Here is a 25,725-nt window from a genome sequence, read left to right on the forward strand (position 1 = left end):
TGGGATGATAGAGTGTCATGGAAATTAGGCATCGGACAACGTCGCAAGATGTTTTAAAACCGATTGATATATATATATATATATATATATATATATATATATATATATATATATATATATATATATATATATATATATATATACTAACAAAGAATACAAAAGTAGAACTAGAAAGAGAAGTTAATTTGGATAACACATGGAGAGCCATAGAGGAAACAATGACGGATACAGTTAAAAAAGAATTAGGTTATAAACAAAAAATACAAAAGAAAAGGATGACTAACGAAATCCTGGCAACGTTCGAAGAAAGAAGAAAACATAAAAACCAAGGGAACCGATACAAATATCGAGAACAACAACAACGCATAAGAAGAGAGATGAGAACGGCAAAAAATAAGTGGCTAAAGAAACAGTGTGAGGAAATGAAACAGTTACAAAAAGAACATGATGACCACAATCTACATAAGAAACTAAAGGACGTAGCTGGAATATACGGAAAAAAAGAAGTTTCCTAACTTAGAAAATGAACAAGAAAAAATGGCACAAGATGATAGAGAGAGGAAACTCATATGGGAAAAATACATCAAAAATCTCTTTGCCGACGAGAGGCCTGAGATAGAGATAGAAGTCGTTCAGGAACAAGTGATAGATATTAACAACCTATCTGGTCCCGAGATCACAATTAAAGAAATTACTAAAGCAATAAATACCTCGAAAGACGGGAAAGCAGTTGGACCCGATCAAATTCCTGTTAGGTTACTCAGATTGTTAGATGAAGAGGGAATTACGATACTCCAAAGATTTTTCAACCAAATCTATAAAAAAGGAAAATTCCCTGTCCGATGGCTTGTATCTACCTTTATCCCTTTGCCAAAAAAGATCCACGCAACAAAGTGTCAAGAGCACCGACTGATAAGTCTGAGGAGCCATTCTTTAAAAATATTCCTCAAAGTTCTTCACTACAGAATCTCCACAAAATGCGATAAGGTTTTTGGTTGCTCACAATTTGGATTTCGAAAAGGCCTGGATACTAGGGAAGCACTAGTTGCAACTTAAGTGCTAGCTCAGAACTGCTACGATCAAAGGAAAGATGTAATGATGTATTTTATAGATTATAAAAAAGCCTTCGATCGAATACAACATCATAAACTCGTACATATACTAAAACAACTCGACATAGATCAAAAAGATATTCGTTGCATAGAGGCTCTTTACTGGAATCAAACAGCTGTCGTCAAGGTGGATAATAAAACAACGCAAGCTCAAAAAATTCTCAGAGGTGTAAGACAGGGATGCATTCTCTCCCCACTACTGTTCAATCGATATTCAGAAAGTATCTTCCAGAAAGCTCTTGAGGAATGCGAAAGCGGCATCAAAGTAAATGGTACCTGGGTCAGTAATATACGGTATGCGGATGACTCGGACTTAACAGCAGACAATATAGAAGACCTCCAAAACCTTCTTAATAAAATTGGAGAGCACAGTGAGAACATGGGACTAAGCATCAACATAAAAAAGACGAAGTTCCTTATAATCAGCCGTCAATTATGTCAACATCAAAATTCAAGACTAGCATATAACAACCAAGGTGTAGAGCGCGTAAGAAAGTTTAAGTACCTGGGAACCTGGCTATGTGAAGACTGGATGTCGGATATGGAAATTAAATGTCGGATAGAAAGAGCCAGAAGTGCATTCACGAAATTCAGAAACGTCTTTACGAACTCTGACTTTGACCTAAACCTAAGACTAAGATTCACAAAATGCTATATATGGTCGGTGCTCCTATATGGCATGGAAGGATGGACTTTAAAAATAAGCACAATGAATAAGCTAGAGGCATTTGAGATGTGGATTTATCGACGAATCCTTAAAGTTCCCTGGACCGCAAGAATAACAAATGAAGAAATCCTGAGAAGAATTGGTACAGAACGACAACTGATGTGCACAATTAAACAGAGAAAAACGGCATACCTGGGGCACCTAATTAGAAATGAAATATACCAGCTTCTACAAACCTTAATTGAAGGAAAGATCGAAGGAAGAAGAGGAGTGGGCAGGAAGAAAATGTCATGGCTCCGCAATGTCAAACAATGGACAGGACTAAAAAACATAGGAGACCTAATGCATACTGCAAGGGATAGAGAAAAATGGCCAAACGTGATCGTGAACATCCATTAGTGGATTGCATAAGAAGAAGAAGAAGATGGCATAATTTAACTTAGATACGACAGGTAAATTAGACGATCTTCGATCAAGAATGGTCTTATACTTACGCCCAAAAAAGACCGATACAGTTACCAATATCGGAACTGAGGATCCTCAAACATACGATACACAAACGGAAAATGAACATAGTCAAATAATGGACACAGTTAGAAAATGGGGCTTACATTTTGACGGATCCAAAGACCCAACAGATTTTTGGGAAAGGCTATACGAACTAAAAACCTGTTTCCTGATTCGACGCATTATTGAAAGCACTACCAGAAGTATTTAGGGGAAAATCGATACTATGGTTCCGAAACAACGTCGACTTCAGGGCAAACTGAAACAATTTTACGGAGGATTTCAACCTGGCTTTTAAATCAGAAAACTGGTTAGACGATTTGGAAGACAAAATGAGAACAAGAACACAGAAAACAAACGAACGGTTCAAAGATTTTCTATTAGAGCTTCAAACGCTAATCAGAAGGTACGAAATGTACAAAACACAAGAATTAAAAAAAATACAAAAACATGCACCCAAATTACAAATTATACATCAAGGAAAAATATGTCACGTAAGTCAAAGACCTTATACGCCAGACTGAAGAATACGAAACGATTCAAAGTAACATAAGTAAAATAGAGGTAGACACCACTTCACAAAGAAGAAGCTCTTGTTTTAATAGAACGTCCCAGGAAACATCAAGAAACAAACTATTAAACTTCGGTAGACGAACATGCTGCTGGAAATGTGGAAAGAGGGGCCACAACCGTAATACGCCAATACTTTTCTGCAGTAGATGAGGAACATTAAATATCTCACACAGAGATTGCAGTTGTCCCAGACCGGGAAACGACACAAGGGTCGAGACACCCAGAGGCATCTCGAACCCAAACCAGAATTAAGGTCCTCTGTCACAACTTGCCTTAATCAGACAACCAATTTTGACAACAAACTGCATTGTTCACTGACGTTCACAAACGGAGAAACGTTTCAAACACTGATAGATACTGGATCACAGAAATCTTTCATGGGGGAAACAGCTCGGAAAACACTGTTAGAAGATAACATAGCCGAAGAAGAGGAAAGAACAGATATTAGGCTTGCAGATGATAGCACAGGAAATAAGACACAGCTATCATACCATATGCCTAATCAATGATGAATGGCGTCAAAAGTTTTATTACATGCCAAATATCTCCTCAAAAGCAATACCAGGCATCGATGACATACAGAAATGTGGATTCTGCATTGATTATTAGAAAAACTCTAACGACAGTAAAGACAGTACAGACGTCAACACCGAATTTTCAACACAAGTCGATGAATTGGATCCCACAATACAGAAACAAGTTACTAGTAACTTTACAGAAAGTACTTACAACGACAACGTCGCAAAAAGCCAATTCAACATTAAGCCCACTTTATCGCAAAAACAACAAAACAAATTGGAACCTTTCTTACAAACCGAAGTGACCAAATTTGATAAGATTGCAGGAGTAACCCCATTAATCAAACACACGATTAAACTGACACACGACACTAAGATAAAACAACGATACAGACCGAGAAACCCCGCCATGCAAAAGATCATAAACGACAAGATAGAAACCATGTTGAAAGAAGGAGTAAGAGAAGAATCTAACAGCCCCTACAGCTCGCCAATTGTCTTAGTAAAGAAGAAAAACGGTAGTTACCGATTTTGCATAGATTTCAGAAGTAACAATAAAATTTCTAAAAAAGACGCCTGTCCACTTCCGTACATCAATCACATACTGGACAAATAATTAAAGGCAGCAAAATACATTTCAACATTGGATCTAAAAAACGGTTTTTGGCAAATACCACTGGCAGAAGAAAGCAAGCCTTTGACAGCGTTCATAGCACCGGGCAAAGGATTATTTCAATTCAGAGTCCTTCCGTTTGGACTACACGCAGCATCAGTCACGTTCCAACGCCTATTGGATTCAGTTATAGGACCCGAATGGAACCTTATGCATTCGCATACCTAGACGATATCATAGTTTTAGTAGAAACGTTAAAAAAACACATGCAGAACTTAAAACAAGTATTTAAACGATTACAAGATGCAAGGCTAAGGCTAAGAATTAACTTAGAAAAATGCGAGTTCTGCAATGACGAGATCGTATACCTCGGTCATGTAGTCAATAGGTAAGGCATCAAAACTGACGAAAGCAAGATTAAGGCTATCATCGACTACCCAGCCCCAAAATCTATTAAGCAACTAAGGAAATTTCTAGGAACCACATCTTGGTACAAAAGTTTTATTCACGATTATTCTACGAACATAGGACCACTCACGCAATTATTAAAAAAGAAACAGAAGTGGATTTGGGGTACAGAACAAACAATCGCTTTCGAGAAAATCAAGAAACTACTGACATAGGCTCCCGTTCTAATTTGTCCAGATTTTAGCAAGAGATTCTTTCTGCAAACAGACGCATCAGACTACGGTCTCGGAGTAGCTCCAATCTAGAAAGACGAACAAGGACACGATTGAATCATAGCTTACGCCAGCAGGTCTTTGTCAAATGCGGAGAAAAACTACAATGTAACAGAAAAAATACTTTATAGCTATCGTACACGGAATAAATAAAATGCGACCATACTTGGAAGGGTATCTATCAATTTTCAGTCGTAACCGATCATCAAAGTTTAAAATACCTGCAAACCATAGAAAATCCGTCAGAAAGATTAGCCAGATAGGCTATGGCATTACAACAGTTATATTTCGACGTCATTTACCGCAAAGGAGCACAAAATCACTTAGCAGATGCCCTCTCTCGAGAACCAGTAGGCTCACTTAGTACCATTATATTTGGAGAACTACAAGATGATTGGTACAATAAGAAACTAGAAGAGGTGAAAACTAACCCACAATTATTTCCAGATTATATGGTAAAAGACAATCGACTGTAGCAACATTTCTGGGATAAATATGACTACAAAGAAACAGATTTATTCAACCCGTGGAAACTCTGTATTCCATCCAATAAACAAAAACAACTGATATCCGAAAACCATGAAACAACAACATCCGGACACTTAGGTATAGTGTAACAAGAATAAGAAACTTCTGTTGGAGTGAAAGTAAAGAGGATGGTTAACTCCAACAGAAGTAAAAAAAAGAAAAAAACTTCTGTTGGCGTGAAAGTAAAGAGGATGATAAACTCCAACAGAAGTAAGAAAAAGAAAAGAAACTAATGTGTAACTAAACGGGAACAAAAATAAAAGGGGGCTTCTGCGTTGAGAAGCCGAAGTAAGAAAAATACTACTTTTGCAGTAGTATTTGTAGAGGGAGGAAAATGATAAGGTGAAAGGAGTGATGAACAAATAATATATAGATGAATAGACAGAGGCAAACTGAATGGAGTATGCTAGCAGGAAACGCAAGAGAACGACAACTTGATACTCAAGGATAAATACGGCCAATTTGCATGCCTATCGAAGACGGTAGCTCAAAGTAGATAGTGATGATGACTAGAAAAGGTAAATATTAAGATAGGAATATTGTACTGAACCTGAATAAAGATGAATAATTGCTAAAGAAGAACAATTGAATAAAATCAAACAAATCATGGGCACCAAGAAAATTATCTTCGATTACTCTCACAGGTATCTTACACTGCTGTCAAATATTAAATATATTAAATCAGTAAATATAAATATAAGGAAATAATAATAAATGATATACAAAATAAGTAAATATTTATTAAGAATAACTACTAGATGTTTGACAAACTTTGAGTTAAACAATGCATATACTGTGACTCTAACTCTGACTGTGTCATAACAATTATGTTACCTGTTACAAAATTAAAATACCTCTTACTTACATATAGGGTACAACTCACATGAGACCTTTACCACATGGTTATAGTACTCTTGCTACGTACAACTAGTGATGTGAGTTGTAAAATTACATAACTTACGTTACATAAATTACACGTAACTTACGGTAATATTACATGATACCCGTAACTTAATGTAATTTATGTAATTTTTGGAATTTACGTAATTTATGAAATTTAACGTAACTTATGATAAATTTACATAAATTACCGTAATTTATGTAATTACTGGTAAAATTACATATATTATGGCAACTTATGCGCGCGCAATTGTCGTAAGTGCGGTGCGCCGGTGCCGGCGCGCGCGAACCAGTGGGTGCTATTACGCTCGTCGCTCGTTAGTCGTTCCTTAGTCTGAGTCAGGCAGGTTATGTTTACATTTCTGTTATTGTATGTGTAATGTGTATGTATAAGTTAGTTTTCGACTGTTCTTTCTCTATTCATTCACGCAGCGTTGGTTACTTTACATTTATTTATAAGGAAGCACAGAAACTATAAGGTAAGAAATATATTATTTCTACAAACAGCAAAACACGTGCCGGTGATGTCCATAGCAACCTTAGATTGGGAAACACAGGGGCGGGCCTATCGCATATCGACTGTACGTTAAATCTAACGCGCGTCATTTTATATGTGGCTACAGTACTTAATTCTGAATTCGGTTTACCAAGTTTTATTCGATTTTTTAGATTAGTTTACTGTACAATAACTATAAGAATGATAGGAGCAACGGGGGTACTTGTGCATGTAGCATGTGTAATTGAATTACACTGACATAACTTACTAAATAAAAAATTTTGATAACGTTGAGGGCAAAATAATGTAGTTGTCCGATCCAGTATTCTGCTTATTCGAATTTCATTAAATTGTTACACAGATTCAATTTTAATCTTTCTTCTATTTAAGGATGCCTAACAATTTTTTATGCCCTCGTGCCCATCAAATACTTTGAAAAATAATGTTTTTTCCCTTCTTAATGTTTAAGTCTACCTGAATATTTTTTTTAGGTCATAAAACATGGTGAAACGTAAGACAGATATCTGGCTTTATTTTGAAGTGTTACCTGCGGGTTCTTCTAATCAAAAGACCATAAATGTGAGGTGTAAATTTTGCAAGAGTGTACATGCAAAAAATGCTACAAGAATGAAATCTCATCTTCAACAATGCACTTATGTGCCGCATATGATAAAACTTAAATTCAATATTTTAACTCCAAAGTCAAAGGGGAATCACTCTAAATTTCCATTTGAAACATCCATGAAAAAGATCACATCGGCAAAATTGGATAACGATAACACTGATGCTGCTTGTACATCATCAACGGTTTCCACAGCATCAACATCTGCTTCTGATAACATTCATGTGGAAACACCTGTTTGCACAAAAATCAACAGAATACAATCATTTTGTGATCGAATGACACACGAACAAAATAACGAATTGAATATTTTGCTTGCTAGAGCTATTTACACCAGTTCAGCACCACATTCAATTACCGAGAATGAAGATTGGAAATTGTTTTTTAAAAAAATTAGACCTTCATACACCTTACCATCGAGATATATGTTATCAAATCGTCTCCTGACCGAAGAGTACGAGCGAGTTGAAGTTCAAGTTAATGATAAAATTAAGCAAGCTGACAATTTATCATTGCAATGCGATGGTTGGTCCAACTTGCGAAATGAAAGTGTAATTAATTTCATTGTTACAACACCCGAACCGTTATTTGTCAAATCAGTACTAACAAAAGCAGAGAAGCATACCGCAGAATATATAACAAAATTAATGGTTGAAGTTCTGGAGGAGTATGGACCTAAAAAATTTTTCGCTATTGTGACTGATAACGCAAAGAATATGAGGAAGGCTGTGAGACAATGTGAAGAGATGTATCCCCATCTTGTATCATACGGCTGTTTAGCGCACACATTACATTTATTGTGCAGCGATATTTTGAAATTATCTTCAATAGAGACACATTTGTCACATATTATACATATCGTTAAAACTATTAACCAGTGTCAAGTACTGAGAGCTCAATTCACAGAAATAAGAAATGAGATGAAGTGTGGAGTGTCTCTTAGCCTACCTGTAAAAACAAGATGGGGTTCACATGTAAAATGTCTTCAAGATCTGACTAAATGCAAGTCCGTCCTACAACGTCTAGCAATATCTCCAGATAAAACAATTCAAGATAGAATACGCAGCGCAAAAGCAAATTTACTTGATGAAGGATTCTGGATAAATTCTAGCGCTCTTGTTGAATTGCTTAAGCCAATTACTGAAGCAATAACACGTCTTGAAGGAGATTCTTCGTCAATTCATTTGGTTTGTGAAACTTTCGCGAAAATCGGTAGTAACATATCTACTCATTTAGAATGCGTGAAACTAACGGATTGCGAAAAAACAGAAGCGATGGATAAATTTATATCAAGGAAGGAATACGCCCTTCAACCGATCCATTTTGCCGCAGACTTACTAAACCCTCGGTCTGTTGGTGCAAATTTATCATCAGCCGAAAGGATTGAAGCGATGAAATACATTACTACTATGTCAACCACGACCACGATAGAGATTGGTGATGAAGGAGTGTCAAAGATTACTGAGGATTTAGGAAACTATTTAGCTAAAACAGACTTTTTTGGCGAAACATTTTTATGGAACATACTCGATAATGTCTCTTTGGTTACATGGTGGAAAGGATTTTGTGGACATTCATGCCTCTCCAAAGTTGCAGTCAGGATATTGACAATGCCGTGCACTTCTGCGGCAACAGAGAGAAGCTTTAGCTCCCAGAGCAGCATTCATACGAAGAGAAGAAATCGCCTAACAACTCAAAGGGCAGCAAATTTAAATTATATACAATATAATTCAAAATTGCTGAAACGTTCACGACAACATCACATACAAAGTCAATATCCTATAGAAGAGACTGTACAGAACAACGTTTCGATAGAAGGTAGAAACTTACAGAAGGAGATAGAAGTAATTGAAAACCATATTTCCGAAGAGGAAGAATTAGACGAGGTAATTTTAAATTTAGGCATTTTTTAGATATGTGATATGTGCATGTGATATATGCAGTTTGCTTCTTTTCCGATTTTCCAATGCATTCCACCGTTTTCGAATAAAAAATTATAAATCTTATGTTTTCAGACAATATCATCATGGCATTCAAATACAACAGGAAATGGAAATTCCGACGATGATTTTAATTTTGCTGACTTTGCAATGACCGATGATGAAATTGATCAAAGAATGGAAACTAGGGAACAGAGACCAGCACGCATTTTGAGACAAAGCAAAGTGAACATTTTAGAAAACGTCTTAATGAAATCGGTAAATTAGTGTAAACACATACATATTTATTGTTTATATTCCAAAATTATCAATTTCAGGGTAAAGGCACAGAACAACCCCAAAAAAAAACGGAAGTCGAGAAGGATACTTCAGATGCCGAAAACAAGGTAGTTAGATCTGTATATATTATATTATAAACCCATTATTTTTACTCTCTATGTTTACACTTTCCTATTTAATTTCAGGATGCAGTTCTGGATTTGCCGGAGATAAAAAAAATTACACAAGGCTCATTGGAAGAGCAAACAATTGAAACTTCGACGTTTTATAACAAGAAGGTCTCCAGTTGTCTGCGAAAAAGGAAGTTGTGATTTATAAAAGCCGCTTAAAACAAAACTAAAGAACCTATGTTTTCATTTCTTTATTATTTGTATGTATTTCTTATCCACTTTTCTTTATTTCATAAGTATGTAGTTACTTTGTGTTTATTATATTCAATATGAATGCAAACAATTGATTTTTTAATACAATGAACATAAATTACATAAGTTACATAAATTACATCTGGTTTGTAATTTTTGGGTAATTTTACACGTGTAACTTACAATTTCTGAAATTACACGTAATTTCACATCGCTACGTACAACTAAATTAAAACCTGAAAAATATGAATAATATATAAACCAGCAGGCACAAGCCTGACTAAAGTAAAAACAATATATACTCCAGGGAAATAAGGCAAAAATATACCATGTTCGCGACACTTGAGCAGCCAGGTTGCAAATAGGTTTTTTGGGTACTATATACCTAATACATTATACATACAAAAATGCCCGTCACAGTTCGGACGAGAAATTTAGTTATTAACAAATAAGTGTCAAAAATGGCAGTTTTTTCGTTTAAATCGCTACGGGTAAAAATAGGGTAATTAAATATCTTATTTATACTATAACTCTCGTAGTAGATGAGCCAAGGTTTAAAATGGAAGTTTTTTAATTTCAGTTCGATCATTTGTTACTTCAGAAATTGCAAAATAAAACTAAAATTTCGAAAATAAAAAAATTGCTATAACTTTTGTGAAAATGACCTTAAGATTTTCATATTGCACGAAAAGTTGAGACAAACAGTTCGTATAATGCAAAAAAATTTTTAAGACGATTCGTCAATTAGTTTAAATTTTATTCAATTTGTTTATCCCAATGAGCTTTTTTTTCGCAATAATATTGTTCAGAAAATAGTAATGTGATAGCAATTCTGTGAAAACCGAATGAAAGAAGAAAAGTCATGATTTCAAAGTATTTAAAAAAATAATTAAAAAGTCATTTTTATCATTCCGAAAACATTTTACTAAAGTAGGGTGATTTTTAGTTCATAAACAATTTGAATAACTTTGTTAATATTGACTGTAGATTAAAACTGCTTTGGGATTTGAAAATCTGGTATTTTTATACGAATTTTTAAAAAAACACTGTTTGCCTAGGTTAATTACAGTAAAAGTTAGCTACTTTTTTTATTTAATTGACAGCTGCTTTGTTTATAACAATTAAGCAACCCAACTAGCGCCATTTCGAAGTTGAAGGTATATAGTTTATGTGTAAAAGTTTGAGTAAACTTTAAACTTCAACAGAGTTGTTAATAAAGCTTTAAAAATAACGTTCTAACGAAATCGATTTGTGGTCGGTGGAAATGAATTATTAAAATCCGTGCACTCAAAAACTGAAACTGATTCTTCAAACATATGCTGTCATTAATGTCTCCAGAGCTTGTTGATGGATTTTGATCATAATTTTTTTAAATTGTATGTACTCGTAGTCTTGTAGAGTACGTTATGTACGTAAATCCCCACCTAACATTTCAAAATGTTAGGGGGAGTTCCCCTTATCACTCAGGGATATGAAAAATAGATTACGACCGATTCTAAGACCTACCGAATATACATATATAATTTCATAAAAATCGGTCAAGCGGTCTCGGAGGAGTATGACAACTAACACTGTGACAGGAGAATTTTATAGATGTAAATATATAGATGGGTATTAACAAATAGGGGTTGGTTATGGAAAAGTGTAAATTAAGGGTTGTATGTATTTTTTAATCCTACATCATATAAAATTAAGATAGACAATTTTGTCCAAAAAAATTTAAAAAAAATGTCAGGGGGGCAACCCACTTATAACTTATGGATATGAAAAATAGATTAGAACCTATTCTCAGTCCCATAGGATACACTTGTAAAATTTCATAAAAATCGGCCAAGCCGTTTCGGAGTAGTATGGTAACTAACACTGTTACAGGAGAATTTTATGTATACTGAAGTAACTGTGAATTAAATAATAAAAGTGGCTAACTTTGACGGTAATTAAAATAGGCGAAAAGTTTTTTTTTTAAATTTGTGTAAAACTACCAGCTTTTGAAATTCCAAGGTAAATTTACTCTACAGTCAATATTAACAAAGCTCTTTAAATTGTTTTCAAGCCAAAAATGACTCTACATTCGTAAAATATTTTCGTAGTGACAAAAATTACTTTTTAACGATTTTCTTCAATAATTTGAAAAAAAAACTATTGTTATTTCATGTGGTTTTCACAGAATTTTTATATAATTATTATTTTCTGAACAATAACATTACAAAAAAAAAGCTCTTTGGGATAAACAAATTGAATAAAATTTAAACTAATTGACGAATCGTCTTATAATTTTTTGTGCAGTATATAGACTCTTTGACTCAACTTTTTGTGAAATATAAAAGTCGTAAGGTCACTTTCGCGAAAGTTTAGCAAATTTTTTATTTTCGAAATTTTAGTTTTATTTTGCAATTTTCGAAGCAACAAATGATCGGACCAAAATTAAAAAACTGCCGTTTTAAACATTGGCTCATCTACTAAAAGAAGAATACTGTAAATAAGATATTTAATTATCCTATTTTTACCTGTAGCGATTTAAACGAAAAAACTGCCATTTTTCACCCTTATTTGTTAATAACTAAAATTCTCGTCCGAACTGTGACGGGCATTTTTGTATGTATAATGTATCAGGTATATAGCACCCAAAAAACCCATTTGCAACCTGGCTGCTCAAGTGTCCCGACATAAACCTTATTTCCCTGGAGTAATAATGAATTAATCAAAGTTAATAAATGAACGAATCGAAGCGAACAAACTGACCGAGCAAATGCAATGAAGTAAATTAACGACAAAATATTTGGAAAACAAGCAACTAATACAACCTAAATTTATATAATTACATGAAATCGACCTAAATAAACAATAAATTATACAAACCTAATTTTCTGGGCTCATTTCTTGTGCACAAGAACTTACCGTAAATACAACAGTTTGGGAACTAAATACACTATAGTCTGGGCTGATTATCGGAGAATAGGCCATTTTTGGGAAAAGTTATTTACCAGCAATTTTATTGCTGGAATCGAATCTTATGATTGTATATATTAATAATATAGGTATGCAAAGTCCGCAGATAGTGTGCTACTTTTTTTATAAACAAAATGGCGCCCGAAAATCGTGTTTTTTTCAATTTTTGCTCTATAACTCCAAAGATTTTAACTTTACACCAAAAACACTCAAATAAAAATTCACCACAGTTAAATTCTGCATAGAGACGTGTTTTTTCCGATTTACTTTGACGAAAACTTTCTTCGTAAAAAGCGGGTTTTTCCAACAAAATCTTTAATTTTCAACTAAACTTTTAGATAAGTAATTGTTCATCAATAATTAAATAAATTGGTAATGTAAAAGCCCTTTTTTTATAGATTATAATTCCAGAAGCCGATGGAAATTACATAAACAGTTTAGCAACAATTGAATTGTTAATTAAAAATTTACGGTCGCTATAATAACGACAATAATTATCATGCATAAGAATAACTATGATTTTTTCATAAAAAGGCACTATACCTATCTAATGTACTTTACAGAATTGAAATTGGACTATTTAAGTGGCCTCAGGAATATTTTAAAATTATAAAGAATTTTTTGGCTTATGAACAAATAGAATATCTCGGAAAATATTAAATTAAATTAAATTCTAACAACGGTATTCGAAAAACAGCAGTAGGATCCTTCTTTAAAAGAAAAAACGTTTAATTATGATGAGTAGTTCCTGAGATACAACTGGTCAAAGTTGAACGGAATTTACGGCAAAGATATAAACAACAGGATCATAATTTTCAAACCATCACCTTTCTGTTTTTGTCCTCTTTCTCCACACCAATTTTCATATCATTAAAATACTCATAACATATATTATTATAATAAAAACTATCGATAATACGTGTGAAAATTGCCAAAAATAGCAAAATTCCAATCAAAAATTAGGTTGGAGAAAATGTAACCCTCAAAGTTCAAAATCGGTATACGTTAAAAAAATGCATTTTCTCGGCTTCCCATGGAGCAATTTCCTTTATTCTTTTTTTGTTTCTAAGTAACTCGAGTAGAGCCATTGAACTAACGCATTGTTAAATGTCAAACTTGCTTTTGTTTTGTTATAATAAATTTATTTATTTATTATAACACAAAATTTTAATTTGTTTAAATAAAATTTGTTTAAATAATTATACAGCTTTAAAATGAGAATATTTATGTTTTTAACTTTAAAAGGTACACTTGTAGTAAGTTTATCTAAAAAAAAAGCCTACAACTAGAAAAAATATGTAGTTTTCTGTTCTTATAAATAAATTAATCTATTATAACAAAACAAAAGCAAGTTTGGCATTTAATAATGCGTTAGTTCGATGGCTCTACTCGAGTTATCAGGGAACAAAAAAAGAATGAAGGAAATTGCTCCATGGCAAGCCGAGAAAATGCATTTTTTTAACGTATACCGATGTTGAACTTTGAGGGTTACACTTTCTCCAACCTAATTTTTGATTGGAATTTTGCTATTTTTGGCAATTTTCACACGTATTATCGATAGTTTTTATTATAATAATATATGTTATGACTATTTTAAAGATATGAAAATTGGTGTGGAGAAAGAGGACAAAAATAAAAAGGTGATGTTTTAAAATTTATGATCCTATTGTTTATATCTTTGCCGTAAATTCCGGTCAACTTTCACAGGTTGTATCTCAGGAACCACTCTTCGTAATTAAACATTTTTTCTTTTAAAAGAAGCGTCCTTCTGCTGTTTTTCGAACACCGTTTTCACGATTTAATTTAGTTTAATATTTCCCGAGATGTTATATTTGTTTATAAGCCAAAAAATTGTTTATAATTTTAAAATATTCCTGAGGCCGCTTAAATAGTCCAACTTCAATTCTGTAAAGTAAATTAGATAGGTATAGTGTCTTTTAATGAAAAAATCATAGTTATTCTTATACATCCTAATTATTGTCGTTATTATAGCGACCGTAAATTTTTAATTTACAATTCAATTGTTGCTAAACTGTCCATTCAATTTTCATCGGCTTCTGGAATTATAATCTATAGTGCTTTTACAGTACCAAGTTATTTAATTATTGATTAACAATTACTTATCTAAAATTTTAGTTGAAAATTAAAGATTTTGTTGGAAAAACCCGCTTTTTCCGGGGAAAGTTTTCGTCGAAGTGGATCGGGAAAAACATGTCTCTATGTAGAATTTAATTGCGGTGAATTTTTATTTGAGTATTTTTGGTGTAAAGTTAAAATCTTTGAAGTTATAGAGCAAAAATTGAAAAAAAAACACGATTTTCGGCCGCCATTTTGTTTATAAAAAAAGTAGCACACTATCTGCGGACTTTGCATACCTATATTATTAATACATACAATAATAAGATTCGATTCCAGCAACAAAATTGCTGGTAAATAACTTTTCCTTGCATTTTGCTAATTAGCCCAGAGTACTAATATTTCAATGTTATATAAAAAAGTAAGGTAAATTTAAAAAAAAGTAATTAATTATCATAGTGCATCAATCAAATGTCTGAGATATAGAACACATTAATTACTCAACTTCACAAGACTGATTGTTCCCAAACAAACCCGAACGACTCCTAAAGAGGTTGCTGCTGCATCCCCGGAAATGAGCACCAGGATGGTGCAAAACCATGCCACCAGGTGCAAAGACGAAAATGGAGCTGGAACGCTCCAATAGCTTGTTCCCAATTTGACATATTCCCATAGTGACTTCACTGTGGCTGTCATAGGGCTTCTCTAGATTTTTAAAGGCTACGACTTCACATATTTCTTCCAAATGGCTAAAAACAGATCCCTAGTCCTTGCAATAACATAATATGCTTAACCTATAGAGTTAAAATCATAAAAACTGGAACTGAAAATAGGTCCTTCAAAAGATAGAGGTGGGACCTAACGTTCCAAAATATTAGTCAATTTAAAAACTTTTAATACAATATATATGTAAATATTAATAAGACTTTATAAGACGCACAAACTACATAGAGAAAGATCTCCTGAGAAAAGCTAGCCTGCGCAGGATTGACCTGGGCGAAACTTTTAACGCTGAGACTGATATAAAACACTGTGTACAATATCCTGAAAATATAACATACGACACAGAGATAAACATAGAGGAAAATTACTATCAAATATAGGTAAAAGTAAATGTAATGCAATCCATGTAAGTTAATCAAATGAGTAGCAAAAGAAATCAACCAGAACACAATAACTCATTCGACGGGGAGGAATACTTCAAAAGAAGCAGATCTACGTTAAGAACACCTCCTAAGGATAGCTTAAAATAAAGGATAATGCTAATGGAAATGAATAAGGAGATTAAAGCGGAAATAAAAGGGTTGAAAACAGAAATGAAGGAAGAAAATAAGGAGATCAGAAGAGATATAAATGAAGTAAAAGAAGAGATAAAACAAAACAATGAAGATATGAAAAACATAAAAATAGAAATAGAAAGGATGAAGGAGGAATAGACTAAAGAGAAACAAGAACTGAAACGTGAACACGAACTAACCAAAACCGAAAACAAAAAGATAACAGAAGAATTAAACGATCTAAAACGGTCATTAGAAAAATTAAATAAAGAAAAAAAGAAAAAAAGAAAAAAAAATATTATGTGTTAAGAATATTAGTGGATTAATAATAGACATCGAATACCCAAAAACATTAAAAGAGGAAATGACTAACATGTTGTTAAACTACCTAGGAGCCAAAATAAATATTAAAAGATCACAAAAAATAGGTCCACAAACATGCTTAATTGAACTAGAAGATGAAGTTAAAAAGCAACAGTCCTAAGAAACAAATACAAACTTAAGAATGCTTCACACGAGAAAATCTGGATAACAGAGGATCTCACAAAAGGAGAGAGAGAGAAAATGAAAGCTTTAAGAGAAAAAGCAAGAGAGATGAGGGAAAATGGAAAAATGGTCAAAATAGGATACAATAAAATCACAGTAGATGGTAAGGAATGTAGATGGAGTTATAAAGAAGAAAAAGTAGTGGAAATAGCGAGTCCAAAAAACTACCAGAGCTGCATACAAGGAACCAAGGAGGGGACATGCAACGAACAGGGAAAAAAGAATTTCTAAATAAGTTGGACAATGTTAATAAATGTTTAATTTTAAGTAGTAATAAGAATATGATTAGGAGTAAATTGAAAAATACTGTATTAATAATATTACTGGTGATGGGAATATAGGTATTAAGTATAACAACACTATGGACAACATGATGGGTGAAGGAAATATTGGGAATGGGTGTATAATTGGGAATGGGTATATTGGGAACAGTAATGAAGGTAGGGCAAAATTAAATATAAGTATTATAAATAAACACAGTAACGAAACAAATAGCAGATATAATGATAATGCAAAAACCAGGGAGCATGAAATCAACGATAATACTAGTAAGGGAGAAGAAGAAAACGGTAATGAGGAAATACATCATAACGAGACAAATCATATAGGAATAGCGACATGGAATGTGACATCTCTGACAGGCAAGGAAATAGAAGCTACAAAAAAAATGGAAAAAATGGATGTACAAATATTGGGAATAAGCGAAAGAAAAAAGAGAGGCAGAGGACATATAATAAATATCAACGAGAAATATAGCCTATAGTATTCGGGAGTACTGCAGGGACAAAGAGCAAAAGAAAGAGACGGTATAATAGTGAATAAAAGGATAGAATCAAGGATAACAAATTACGAAGCAGTATCATCTAGAATAATTACAGCCCAAAGAGAACTAAAAGATAAGATAGGGATAATACAAATATACGGACTAACAGAAGGTAGTGAAGAAGAGGCTATGATAGAATTCTACAACGAACTGCAATATACATTAGACAAGTTAAGAGAGACAGGAGAAAAAATAATAATTTTAGGAGATTGGAATTCTAGAGTAGCTAAGGACGTTAATAGGGGATTAGGATATATTGGACAATATGGTGAAGAAATATTAAATAGAAATGGAATTAAAATACTAGAATTCTGCCAAACGAATGACCTGATAGTAGGGAACACATTCAGTGAACAAACCGTTGAAGACAAATATACATTTTGGGCTGAAGAGAGAAATGCAAAGACCTTAATCGACTATATAGTATATACGAGAAATTTGGAACAAAAAATACAAAATATCTTAAAGGAAAAAGAGCTGGAGCTGTCCACACAACACAGACTTTTCACTGTAAAACTGAAGGATGAAAAAATAGAGGAGGTGCAAAGAAAATAGTACAAGAAAGTAAAAGTAAATAAACTAAAAATAGAACGTGTGCGAGAACTTTACAAGAAGGAAACCAATAAAAGATTGAGGCAGATAAAGTGCCAAAAAGAAACATGGACAATGGAAGAAAGATCAAAAACGTACAGGGAAGTATTAAAGAAAACAGCAGCTGAAGTATGTGGAATCAAAAAATGTAATAATCAATTGAAAGGACAAGATGGTGGAATAAAAAAGTGAAAACAGAAATAAAAATTACATCGAGACGGGATTAGAAGAAGATAAAGAAAAATATTACAAGCAGAGACGATTGGTAAAAAAGACAGTCACAGAAGCAAAAGCAAAATCATGGAAGGAATTTGGAGAAAAACTACAAGAAGGATATATAACAAATAATAGAAACTTTTGAACGACAATACGACACATGAAGGAGGGAAATCGAAAGGAGATAAATGCAGTAAGAGATAGATCAATGCAAATTCAAATAATCCCAGAACAAAGAGCTATGGTATGGAAAGAATATTATGAGGAAAAATTTGATACCGAAGGTTGACAGGTTGACAATGTAATAAATGAAGGCCAAGAAAACACAGAGATAGACCAAATAAGTAGAGAAGAAGTACAGTCGAACCCGCTTATTAGAGTACCGGTTATAGGAATATCCCGGTTTAAGGAATAGAAATTTGAGGTCCCGAAACGTTTCTATTTATTCCTTAATAAATTTATCCGCTTATGGGAATACGTTTTAATGAATTAATATCGCTTAATCGAATATTATTCAAGTGGACGAACAACTTTTTATTCATATTTTCCAAAAAAATTAAAATTATGTCTGGTTTATTATATTTTTCAGATAATAAATACTTTATTACGCACCAGTTGGACCCTTTTACGAAATACAACAGGCCATAAAATACCTACTTTTACTTGTCTCACAAAACTTGTAAAAATTTCTATTGCGACCCACCTCGTTGCAGTTATAAATTTTATTGGTTAATGGTTTATTGACTTCGACAATAAAATGGCAGACAAGAATAGAAATGTTCTCTTTTATTGATAACCGCCCTGTCCATAAACCCGACAGGAGTTTGAATATTTTAACAATCCGTTTTTTGCCGGCCAATTCATCAAAACACAGAATTCGACAAAATAAAGGACGAATATTTAAGAGTTGTTTCTTTTGACGATAATTTATCGGTTTTCGAAGATACTGAAGATTTAGAACAAAACAATGAAACCACCCAACTCAATATTAAAGCGAAAGATGAGGCAAAAGATGAAGATTTTTTCAATTTGGCAAGTCCTAACCGTTTGTAATATTATAACAAGGTTTCTGGAGGGCCACTTCAATGTAATTTTTTCTAATTTGTATAACTTAAAGATTTAAAAAAATATGAGAAGTAATTTTGGCGTATACATTTTAAATAAGATAATATATACATGTGTACATATTGCACACATTTCATGCTTATGCTGGATTTATGCACAGAAAATGTAATTTGGTTTTTTAATAAAATAAGTTACACTGCTGTATCATTGACATAAAAGGACCTAAAACCATATAAATATAATGTAAATGTAGGTACATACATAGTATGTACTATTATTATGTAGGTCTATTCAGTAGGTACACTTATTTCTACCAGCCATCAATGATCGGGTATTAGAATATCCCGGTTATAGGAATATTTTTGCTTGGCACGAAGGCTATTCCAATAAGCGGGTTCGACTGTAATAGAAGGAATATCAAACATAAAAATAGACAAGGTAGGAGGAGATGATGAAATTGAACCGGAAATGGTAAAATACATGGGAGAAGAGGCGTGGGAAAAACAAGCAATCCCTAGAGACTGGCAGAATAACATAGTTGTACCAATATACAAAAAAGGAGAACATATGAACTGCGAAAACTACAGAGCTATATGTCTGTCATCGGTATGCTTTAAAATGTATACGAAAATAATAGAGAAAAGACTATGGCAAGAAGTAGAAATGAAATTGGGAGATGAACAAGCGGCCTTTAGACCAGGAAGACAAACAAATGAAAACATATATACCATCAGGAACCTAATCGAAAGATGCTTAGACACGGGTGGAAAACTGGTATTAGCATTCATAGACCTAAGAGCAGCATTTGACACGATAGAAAGACAAATTGTAGGGGAATGCTTGAGGAAAATAAATATACCAAACAGATTGATAGAAATTATAGAAAGTACTTATAAAGAGGTAAAACGAAGAGTACAAATAGCAGGGGAGCGATCAGAAAAATTTAATTGGAATAGAGGTATTAAACAAGGAGATAGTCTCAGCCTTTGCTATTTATAATCGTAATGAATGAATTAATAACAAAAACTAGAGCAAGAACCAAACAACTACATACAGTAATAGGGTACCATAGATTACAACCGGTAACAAGAGTCCTTAATGTATGCGGACGACATAGTACTAATAGCAGATTCCGAGAACAAAATGCAGAAACTAATGGATATATGGGTAGAGGAAATAGAAGAGATAAAAATGGAAATAAACGAGGAAAAAAGTAAGATAATGATAGTCAACGGCAAAGAAGATAATGAAATAAAGAAAAAATGCAAAACCTCAGAACTGGAAATAGTTACAACTTACGAATACCTGGGAAGTATCATTACTAACGACGGAAAAATAGACTGGGAAGTAACAAATAGAGCAAAGAAATTAAACAAGTTATACTATGCCTTAGCCCCAATACTGGGGAAAAGAGAACTTGCAAGAGAGACAAAAATAAACATATATAACACAATAGTGATACCGACTGTGCTCTATGCAAGTGAAAACTGAACAATTCTGGAAAAACATAAGAGCAGAATAAATGCAATGGAGATGAGACATTTAAGAAGGATAGTTGGAAAGACAAAATGGGATAGATTAAGCAACGTGACTATTAGGAGAATGACCAACCAAGAACCAATAATGAATAAACTAAAAAACAGACAAATGAAGTGGTATGGGCATTTGATGAGGATGCAACTCAACAGAATTACGAGAAGAGTCCACAGAGCGAGCAAGGAACATTGCAAAAAGAAAAAGAGGCAGACCAAGAAAAAATGGATACAGCAAATAGTAGAGGCGGGAAAAGGAAAATCACTCGAGGAATTAAAAATAATGGCGGAAAACAGAAAAGAATGGAAGAGATGGGTGAATGTAAATTAAAATAGCGATCCCAAATCCGACACCGTAATAGGGTACAAGGAAAGGGAGAAAGAAAGAAAGACATTGAAATTTGAATATAGAATATGATTTATCTGAGGGAATATGATATTAATATAATAATAGCCATCTACATACATATTATAGACCTTAATGAAATGGTACCGAATCAGGCAAAAGATAGTTACTTGACAATTTATAAAAATATTGGATGTTCATTCAGTTTAAAACCTACAGAGTAATGATAATCATTTCCAATATTAATTGAGAATTGCATATGTTTGGTTATTTTTAAACAGAAAATATATGTATATATAATTTTCCTTGAATGAATATTCAATAAACATGGAATAATCTACATAAAATCCAGATAATGAGTTGACTAAGAAATTTAACAATGAACCTAATATTTCAAATGTTCCATAACAAAATAACATCACAAGGCTAACTAAAAAAAGTATTAGGAAAAAATAAAATTTTTACCGGGTGATTTTTATTCCGATTCCATTGATGATACTTCAATCCTTATTCCAAAAATAATTTGTGGTAACTTTTCACTTTAATATTGCACTAAAGACATTTAATTAAAAGTAATCTAGTTTTTTAATGATCAACCCGCCATTTGCCTAACCAAATCGACAGCCAGCAGCCAAGTGTCTTCTCCTTTCTTCCTCGAGTACGACGTCAACCTCTCAGAGCACAAAAGAATATTCACCGATACCAACCCAAGAACCTAACAGGTAGTTTTAAGTGTGTTCAGAAATGACGTCATAAAATAATTATTTTTAAAATGTAAAAGAAAATAATAGTTATAAGTGGGAATTACGAGCAAATTAGAGAAATTTAATTAAGCGATCAAAAGAAAATAATTATAAAAATAATTAAAGAGTTCAAAAATGACTCCGTAATGTGTCAAACCGTTACAATAGCCAAAACAATAGCAATACTGGCACGAAAATGCTACTGGCCAAACATGTTTAGAGACACCGCAAAATTCGTCAGAAGTTGTCATAGCTGTCAAATGTACAAACCTTCACAGCAACAGACCCCCGGAAAAATGTACTCAACCTCCATCTCAGAACAACCGTTTCACACCGTCACAACCGATATGATCGGCCTACTACCAAGATCAATCATAAACATCTACGTAATCGTTTTCCAAGACACTTTTTCGAAATGGGTAGAAATTGTTCCCGTAAGACGTGCCACAGCCAGCGTTTTTTGTCAAGCGTTAAAGGACAAAGTAATAATGAAATTTGGATGTCCAACCAAACTCATATCAGATAATGCCACTTCATACGAGAACAGAGAATTCAGAAGCCTACTGAAATAATTCAACATCGAAAAAATCGCAATTCCGCCATATTCACCACAGAATAACCCAGTAGAAAGAACAAACAGGGTAATCAAGACAATGATTGCTCAATTCTGCGACAACAATCACAAGAAATGGGACCCATACATCCCAGAACTTACTTTCGCAATCAACTCGGCAAAATACGACTCCACCGGATTCTCTTCAGCATTTTTAAATTTTGGACATGAACTAGGCATACCCAGTAAAATTATAGAAGCGCCTAATCCGCCCGACAATATTCCACCAACGTACAAATGGAATACATTAAGAGAAACTTTCGAACTGTTATGAACAATTTGGCCAAAGCGTTTACATCACAAAGCCACTATTATAATCTGCGCCGCAGAGAGTGGACACCGAAAATCGAAGACAAAGGCATGAAGAAAGATTACAACATTTCCAACGCCGCCAAACAACTGAACGCCAAATTAGCTCCCAAATTCTCTGGTCCATATACTATTCACAAAGTACTATCCAAAGTAATTTTTCAGTTAAAGGATGCAACGGGAAAAACAATTAACAAAGTTCACATTAAAGATATGAGAGCATTTCACGACGATAGCACATGATTCCATTCACTCCATTCACCCAACCCCAACCCCACACTCACACTCATCACACAAGTTATACAACGACACGTCTGTATTACATATATTACATATAATACATAATTACATGTATTACATACATATATCAAAAAGGAAGTCATCATCGAGGTCTCAGCAGTGTTGAGGCTGCCACAGGACAGTCCTGTAAGAACGCCGTCGCCCATTCCAGGATGGAACACCGGACAATATGGAAACGATACAAACGTTAGTGCTAGTGCTAATGTATTAAAGGATATTCGTGAGTTTAATTTTCAGAAAGTGTTTTTTTTTTCGCTTTTGTTATAGTTATAAGTTGTTGTTAGGCATATAGCTAAAATTTTGTTCCAAATTTTTTTGTGTGACGATAATATAATTTTATCGTCTAGAGTACGCCAATGAATTAAGTAAAACGTGTTTTTGTACCGTCTCGGACGATATAAAAGTCGGAACGAAAAGCCTAGATGATTATTATTCTTGGAGCGTTGATCGAAGGATAATAAACAACAACGCGGTATAAGAGGTGAGTTATCCCGACTAGTTTCCGCCGCCGTCGGTTTGGTGTGTTGAACGAATCCGACGGTTTTTCGTTTTACCTATCCTTTTACGAGCGATGATCGTATTTCCCTACATGTCTTTTCCGCTGGCGAGCTGAGTGAGATTTTCTCTCCTTATATGTCCGTTTCATATTAATAAATGTAATTCCTAAATCCACGCGATCGTCGGTAGTATTCATTCATGTACCAGATATCGTCACATCAATATGAACCTAATGTTCGATACGTAGGTTATGAATATATTTTATTAACGAAATTAACCAGTAGTAATTAAGGTTACTTATCTTATCATTTGTAATGTTTTGATTCTAAAATAAAAGTCTTAAAAAAGCGAACCTTCTGTCTTCGGCTGAATTTTTGTTATCTTTTTTTGGAGGTGAGAATCTTCTACAGACCGTCTGGGAAGGTGTCCCAGGTGTGTTGGATTCAATGCGCCACGCTTCACCGTGCCGGATCGCCTACCAATTAAACTCACCTCCTCTTTCTCCAGCCGACGGGTCTGGGACCCCTCTTAGCGAGTATATACACTGACCCGTCGACCTTACTCTTAACTCCCCCTGCACTTTTCGCGTGCGTTCCGCAGACTAAGTGGCCCCTAGCTGCCCCGTCCCACACACAGTTCGCGTGCAACCCATGTGCGGGTGAGGCAACCGGGGTGCCCCCATCCAGCATGAAACTAGCAAGAAGATACCAGTCGGCAGTTACGAGTAACTCCAAGCATTCATGTTTTCATTCGCTCACACTCACTCTCATACTCATACCTTATAAATTATTACGTAAATAGACTTCCCTATAAGAAATAATGAAAACGATTATAAAAATTTTTGTACGGATAAAATTATGATACGATAATATTATAAGTATTTGTATAAATAAAAATAAATAAACAAATAAATAAAATAAAGTAAAATGACAATAAGAAAGTCAGCGTAGGTTGGGTGTAAAAGGTCCTCCCACCCTGGCTGCCCTCTACAACACAAACACGTTAAAAAATAAATAATAAGGGTCATCCCGCTTGCAGTAGCCTCTCTTTTTCCTCTTTGTGCTTCACTGTGTTGGTAACAAAGGCAATGACCAGGTCGAAGTCTCTCTTACTATTGATAGCTTTATCCATCAGCTCGTGAGGCTCGCCTAGAGGAGATCCCAGACCCAGCTGCAGCTCGGTACGCCCCGCACGGTATTCCGGTCATGCGAATACGACATGTTGCGCGTCATCCACCACTCCACATTCGGGGCATAGATCGTCCGCAGTCTTCTTTATACGATAGGTAAATGATCTGAACGATCCATGTCGCGTCAAGAACTGTGTAAAGTAGTAATTGACGCGCCTATGCCTGCACTCGCACCACCTTACTACATCCGGAATCAGATATCTCGTCAAGGCTGCCTTTTCGACCTCGGCTGCCCATTCCCTCTGCCACATTTCTAAACTTCTGTTTCGTTCTTGAGGTCCTGAATCAATTGCCCCATTGCCACTCTGATATATTCGAACTCTTTCTCTGGCCAGGATGTGCACCGGCACAGAACCAGCCACAACCTGTAAGGCAACAGTTGATACGGTTCTGTACGCGCTGCACACCCTGATCAGAGGTTGTCTCTGTACTCTAAGAAGCATGTCTTTATATTTCTTCTTCTCCAGGGCCTCGTGCCATACTGGGGCCCCGTACAGTGCGATGGATAAAATTGTAGAGTTTAAAAATTAGGGAGAAGATAAAAGCTTGGAAAGTTTAGATACTGCTTCTCAAAAGGTATGAGGTTGAGAATACTTAAATACAAGGGGGTCTGGAAAAACTAGGGGATATTTCTAAAAACTACTTTTCTACGGCGGCTCGTGTTTTGGTTGGAGAACTGAGTTGTGAGTTCGATTAAGAAGAAGTTAGGGATTAGGAAATATTTACTACTATCACCAATTTAAACAAGGGTACTTACAGATATCCTGGGGTGTTAAATAGAAATCCTGGCTATAATTTCTTAGGGCGCCTTACCAGGAGTTTTATTTTCTATGATCCAACATCTTAACAACTGGG

This window comes from Diabrotica virgifera, chromosome 6, assembly GCF_917563875.1.
Source record: "Diabrotica virgifera virgifera chromosome 6, PGI_DIABVI_V3a".
In the NCBI taxonomy this organism is placed as follows: Eukaryota; Metazoa; Arthropoda; class Insecta; order Coleoptera; family Chrysomelidae; genus Diabrotica; species Diabrotica virgifera.